Genomic DNA, 7,706 nt, shown 5'->3' on the forward strand with positions numbered 1-7,706 from the left:
AACGTCAGGAGAGAATGCTTCTTGAACATGGCCAGACAGCCCGGAATACATACAACAACCCTGTGATCCTGGCCATGAAAGCCTTCGACAACACCCCCTAACATTGTTGGTTTTTTTTTTCAAATAATTTTTATTAAAAGGAAATAAAAAAATTCTAATACAAGGAAAGTGAGAGAACATAGCTAAAATAGGAAAGTAGGAATAGATAGACAGGGGAAAAACAAAGGGAAGGTAAAAAACAAAGGAAAAAGGGGGGGAAGGAGCACATAAATAGGAAATTAGACGGGGGAATTTGGTGACATCTGATCTTTTCTTCTTTGAGTCCGTCTTTATATACAGTAGAGTCTCACTTATCCAAGACTCGCTTATCCAAGCCTCTGGATTATCCAATGCACTTTTGTAGTCAATGTTCCCAATATATCGTGATATTTTGGTGCTAAATTCGCAAATGCAGTAATTACAACATAACATTACTGCACATTGAACTACTTTTTCTGTCAAATTTGTTGTCCAACATGATGTTTTGGTGCTTAATTTGTAAAATCATAACCTAATTTGATGTGTAATAGGCTTTTCCTTAATCCTTCCTTATTATCCAAGATATTCGCTTATCCAAGCTTCTGCCGGCCCGTTTAGCTTGGATAAGTGAGACTCTACTGTATTCCCTTTACTTTTGATCAACTCTCTTTTTCTCTTGTGATCTGTTTCAAATGAATATTTTTCTGTTTTGTGAGTTTAAGTAGTCTCTAAGACATGTCCAATCCGGAGTAGGCTGATAGTTCCTTAGAAGTTACGTTAAGATGTCCATATTCATAATATCTATGATTTTGTTGACCCAATCATCCATTTTTCTTTGATTTTCCATTTTTTTGTGTATTCTGTTCTAGTTGCTGTAGTAAAATATGTAAATAATTTGTCTTGATTTTTGGTCAAAAATTGAATCCGTTATACCTAATAAAAAAATTCTGGTTTCATTGGGAATTTAAAGTTCAATTTTTTTTTTAAATTGTTTCATATACTAATTTCCAAAATTTATTTGCTTCTTCGCACATCCACCACATATGATAGAAGTTACCTATATTTTTTTCACATTTCCAGCATTTCAACTGAACGTTCTTATAGTATTTCACCAATTTATCTGGTGCCATGTACCAACGATATTGCATTTTGTACCAATTTTCTTTTAGATCATAGGAATATGTATACTTTAACTTCTTATTCCAATATTTCTCCCAGTCTTCTATTTTTAGGCTATGTCCAATATTAACGGCCTGCTTAGTCATACACTCCTTTACTTGCTCTCTTTCTGTCAACCATAGCAGTAGAATTTTATATATTTTTGCAATCAATTTATTTTCCATATTTAATATTTTAGCCCATGTAAAAAAATTTCCTGAGAAGCCTACTTTTTATCTTTGTTGTAATAATCCTTTATTTGTATGTATTGGAACCAGGATAAATTTTTATAATTCAGATTGATTTCCTCCTGCGATTTTAGAATATAAATATCCTGCTGTTTTTTAAGAATGTTTTCATATTTAACTAATAATAATAATAATAATAATAATACTTTATTTTTATATCCTGCTCCCATCTCCCCCAGGGGGACTTGGGGCGGCTCACATGGGGAACAAGCCCAACGTCACATACAATAAACAGTCATAAATTAAAACCAATACAAACAATATAAACAATAAAACCATATGACAGCATGAAGCAGCAGAACAGCATATCAAAACACTTGAGTCTGAGCACAGTGCAATACAGGGCCGGCCCAAGGTAATTTTCAAGTGTACGCGAACAAAATTTTGGTGCCCCTCCCCAAACCAATCGCTGTAAAATCAAAGTGTTGGATAAGCGAAAATGTTGGATAATAAGGAGGGATTAATAATAATAAAATAATAAAACTTTATTTATACCCCACCACCATCTCCCCAACGGGGACTCGGGGTGGCTTACATGGGGCCATGCCCAGACACCCTACAACAGGGGTCCCCAAACTAAGGCCCGGGGGCCGGATGCGGCCCATCGAAGCTATCTATCCGGCCCCCATGGCACAAGGGCAGAAGGGGGTTGGGCTAAATGACCCAAGGGGTCTCTTCTTCTCTTACAACCATTATTATTATTATTATTATTATTATTATTAACATTGAGGCTGGGTGGCCATCTGTCAGGGGTGCTTTGCTTGTGCTTTGGTGCACAAAGGCAGAAGGGAGTTGGACTCAATGGCCCAAGGGGTCTCTTCCAACCATTATTATTATTATTATTATTATTATTATTATTATTATTATTATTAACATTGAGGCTGGGTGGCCATCTGTCAGGGGTGCTTTGCTTGTGCTTTGGTGCACAAAGGCAGAAGGGAGTTGGACTCAATGGCCCAAGGGGTCTCTTCCAACCATTATTATTATTATTATTATTATTATTATTATTATTATTATTATTAACATTCAGGCTGGGTGGCCATCTGTCAGGGGTGCTTTGCTTGTGCTTTTGCTGCACAAAGGCAGAAGGGAGTTGGACTCAATGGCCCAAGGGGTCTCTTCCAATTATTATAATAATTATTATTATTATTATTATTATTATTATTATTATTATTATTATTAACATTGAGGCTGGGTGGCCATCTGTCAGGGCTGCTTTGCTTGTGCTTTTGCTGCACAAAGGCAGAAAGGGGTTGGACTAAATGGCTCAAGGGGTCTCTTCCAACCATTATTATTATTATTATTATTATTATTATTATTATTATTATTATTATTATTAACATTGAGGCTGGGTGGCCATCTGTCAGGGGTGCTTTGCTTGTGCTTTCGGTGCACAAAGACAGAAGGGGAATGGACTCAATGGCCCAAAGGGTCTCTTTCAACTCTTTTATTGTTGTTGTTGTTGTTGTTGTTGTTGTTGTTGCTCAATGGCCAACTATAGTCCGGCCCTCCAACTGTCCGAAGGATCGTGAACTGGCCCCCTGTTTAAAAAGTTTGGGGACCCCTGCCCTACAATATAACAAAATAAAACAACATATCATAACACAATATAACAGTGCAAAAATAATCATATACATTACAGCACAAATCAGAGAAAACAGTAAAAAACAGGGCGGGCCACATGAACACTTAATTAAAAACTCGGGAGAGAGAGGCATACGAATAAAGGGAACAGGGATATAAAATGGTGCAGCAGTCTAAAGGATAGAATCCAAGGGGAAGAACCAAAGAGGTATATAACATTTACTCCCCAAAGGCACATCGGAAAAGCCATGCTTTTAGATCTTTCTTAAAGGCTAACAAGGTGGGGGCTTGCCTGATCTCAGTGGGCAGTGAATTCCACAGTCGGGGGGCCACAGCAGAAAAGGCCCTCTCCCTCGTTCCCACAAGACGGGCCTGGGACAAAGGCAGTGGCAAAAGAAGGGCCTCCCCGGATGATCGTAAAGATCGGGCAGGTTTATGATAGGAGATACGGTCACTAAGGTAGGTGGGTCCCAAACCGTTTAGGGCTTTATAGATGATGGTCTGCACCTTGAATTAAGGAAAAGCCTACATAAAGGACAACACTCTAAAAACAGGGGAAATCCAGACAGGAAACAATCAGGGCCAGCTAACACCTCCCAACCAAGGATGACCCCAGGGAGGAAGCAGCCAGGCTTTGAATCTGCAAGGCCATTAACTGCAACATTCACACTAGTCTCAAACAGACAAGAGCAATTTCTCTCAACCTGGACTTTCCACAGATATATAAACCCCACTTACCTAGCTTCCAACAGACCTCACAACCTCATGGGATGCCTGCCATAGATGTGGGTGAAACATCAGGAGAGAATGCTTCTGGAACATGGCCAGACAGCCCGAGACCTGGCCTCGAGGAAGGGGTGAGAAAGAAGGCGTTCGCCATTTTGCAAAGCAGAGAAGCAATATATATATATATATAGGCCAACTGTCCCATCCTAGTTCTCTTCTTTGTTGTGCTTCCATTGATGAACCCCCATCATTGTTGATTTAAAAAAACAAAACACCCTTCATACTGTGCCATATGATCTGGATTTCTAGTTTCTTCTTCTTAAATAGACATGCTTTCTATTTTGCTTGTAATCCTGAATTATATTAAAAAATTTCCTCTGTCTTTGCAACTTTCAGGAGGTCATAAGTTCGAGGCCCGCTCGGAGCTATGTTTGTTTGTCTTTGTCCTGTGTTAAAAAGGCATTGAATGTTTGCTAATATGTGTATTGTGGTCCGCCCTGAGTCCCCTTCGGGGTGAGAAGGGCGGAATATAAATGATATAAATAAATAAATAATAATAAATAAACTTTCTCCCCCCCTCCCCGGTAAGTTTTATTAAGCATTTCCAGAACAAAAATCACACAAATTAAAAAGCAGAACAAAGAAGAGGAGTGTCAGGGCTCATCATTTCAGTTCTCGAAGCACCCGACAAATACAGCTCTGTGTGTAAATCAATTAATTGTTTCCTCTGGTCTTTTTTAAAAAATTGGTTACATTACAAAGTTATGCAGAACTGAAATAGGATACAGGCAGTCCTCCAGTTATAAACATCCGACTTGCAAACCACTGCTAGTTGAGACAACAGGAAGTGAGAGGAACCTTCCCTTTGGAAGTAAGGAAGGGAAATCCACTCCTGGAAAAGTTCTTATCATGGGGAAAAGGGTTCTCAATGGAGCTTTATCCCCAATCCTTGTTTCCACAAAAAGTTAAATTTTTCAAACTCCAATGATCGCAAGGACAGAAAACTCTTCTGAACAGGATAAAACTTGGTATTTGCTGCCCCCTGGTGGTCATTTTAGGGTGGCGCACAGGTTAAGGCCAGCACTCTCAGGAAAAAACACCAACCATGATGGAACAACGTGTTGTTGAAAGCTTTCATGGCCGGAATCACAGGGTTGTTGTGCATTTTCCGGGCTGTGTGGCCATGTTCCAGAAGTATTCTCTCCTGACTTTTCACCCACATCTATGGCAGGCAAAACGTCAACACTCTGAAAACAGAGGAATTCCAGACATGAGTCAATCAGGGGCAGGTAATGACTCTGAACAAAGGATTATCCCAGGCAAGAAGAAACCAGGACATCATCATCATCATTATCATTATCATTATTATTATTATTATTATTATTATTATTATTATTATTATTATTATTATCTGCATTTCTATACCACTTTTCTCACCCCTGGGGGGACTCAAAGTCGTTTACAACATAATAAATGGCAAAATTCAATGCCTCACATATGCATAAAAATATATCACATATCTAAATCAAAAACTTATACAATAGAGTCTCACTTATCCAACATAAACAGGCCGGCAGAACACTGGATAAGCGAATACGTTGGATAATAAGGAGAGATTAAGAAAAAGCCTGTTAAACATCAAAATAGGTTATGATTTTACAAATCAAGCACCAAAACATCATGTTATACAACAAATTTGACAGAAAAAGTAGTTCAATGCGCAGTAATGCTATGTAGTAATTATTGTATTTACAAATTTAGCACCAAAATATCACAATGCATTGAAAACACTGACTACAAAAATGTGTTGGATAATCCAGAACATTGGATAAGTGAGTGTTGGATAAGTGAGACTCTACTGTAACTGAAGATTAAACCATTAAAACTATAAAAACATCAAACATAGACATACACATGAAACATGTCATTGCAGCAATTAACCTAGAACCCTTCTCCCTCCCCCCCCCCATGAAGCTTGCAAGGCCATTTAATGCTAATCAAGGTGATTAATTACAACATTCACACTGGCCTCCAACAGACAAGAGTTCTTCTCCCCACCCAGGAACTTCCACAGATATATAAACCTTCCTTGCTTAGTTTCTCCATATACCTCACAACCTCTGAGGATGCCTGCCAGAGATGTGGGGAAACGTCAGAAGAGAATGCTTCTGGAACATGGCCATACAGTCCGGAAAACACAAACAACCCCATTATAGAACAGGCATGGAAAATTCGGCCCTCAAGGTATTTTGGACTCCAGCTCCCACAATTCCTAACACCCTCGGGTCCCTTCCTTTCCCCCCTTAGGCAGTTCTATGGGTTTATATGTTGTGTTGTGTATCATAAAGAGAGAGACATTTGATGAGATAGTGGTTGTCAAAACTTTGTCAAAACTTTTTTAAAAAATCTCAAAAATCAGTAGATGTATGAATCTTTCTAAAACTTGGGGGGGATGAACTGTTGTCTTGTGTTATTGTATAAACAACAACAACAACAACAACTTTATTCCTATACCTCACCACTGATGAAGGTGTATTGGGAAAATATAATACTTGTATTGGAAACTATATATTGAATGTAATCATATTAGAAATAGGAATAGGAAAAATGTAATCACAAGCAGACTGTGTGCATACAGCCCCAAAATACACTCTGCTTAGCAAATAACCGTCTCCCCATAAGCAGAGACCAAAGTTCACCCTAAGTACCAGAGACATATGTCAAGTGTCAACAAGAATAGATAAGCTTAATGGACAAAAGACCAATTAAGGCTTTTGGGATGTCAAGATAAGACCTGGCGCAATGTAGGAGTGCTAATGACCCTCTGACAAGCTAAGATAGGGGGGAATTCCTTAATTAATGGATCCCTTGAGAGTCTAGATAGGAATTCCTTAGATAAGGCCTAATGGAGGATCAGAGGTCTTGAAAGTAGCCTATATTTTAGGAAAATGCAAAAGTAGCTTTTAGTAAAGTGCAAAGGAAGACTTTTTTGACACTAATTGGTGATGGATAATGCTTATATGACGTAGGTAGATGGAGGAAAAAAGGGTATATAAGAACCTGTGTTTCTTTGTTCCGTACCTTCTCTTTCCTGATTACAGGAGAAGGTCCTTCTTATTGCTTATTCTCTCTGGCCACTGAGAATAAATGTCTTTTTTCTACAGCAACCAGAACTCTCTTTGTCTCATTACTCAAACCTTTGTCTGCCATTTCAGCCACCATCTTCCAAGCGGGACTCGGGGTGGCTTATATATGGGACGATGCCATGTGTTGTTGGACTTGGCCCCATGTAAGCCACCCCGAGTCCCCGTGGGGAGATGATGGCAGGATATAAAAATAAAGTTGTTATTATTATTATTATTATTATTATTATTATTATTATTATTATTATTATTATTATTATTTTATTATGACACAGCAAACAAGATAGACATGCTGGATTTCGTATCACAAAATCACAAGTTGAACACTTCCCAAGTGTCTAGGACTGTGTGATGTATTTTCGGATGATGCGTGCAGATCGCAGCAGGGTGGCCTTTTGCAGTTGGCAGATCGTGATTTTGTCAATGTCTATTGTTTCCAAATGCCGGCTGAGATCTTTTGGCATGGCACCCAGTGTGCCCATCACCACCGGGACCACCTGCACTGGTTTCTGCCAGAGTCTTTGCAGTTCAATCTTGAGGTCCTGATAGCGGCTGAGTTTTTCCTGTTGTTTTTCGTCAATGCAACTGTCACCTGAGATGGCGACATCAATGATCCAAACCTTGTTCTTTTCCACAACTGTGATGTCTGGTGTGTTGTATTCCAGAACTTTGTCAGTCTGGATTCGGAAGTCCCACAGTATCTTTGCGTGCTCATTTTCCAATACTTTTGCAGGTTTGTGATCCCACCAGTTCTTTGCTGCTGGGAGGTGGTACTTGAGGCATAAGTTCCAATTAATCATTTGGGCCACATAGTTGTGCCTCTGTTTGT

This window comes from Anolis carolinensis, chromosome 2, assembly GCF_035594765.1.
Source record: "Anolis carolinensis isolate JA03-04 chromosome 2, rAnoCar3.1.pri, whole genome shotgun sequence".
Lineage (NCBI taxonomy): Eukaryota > Metazoa > Chordata > Lepidosauria > Squamata > Dactyloidae > Anolis > Anolis carolinensis.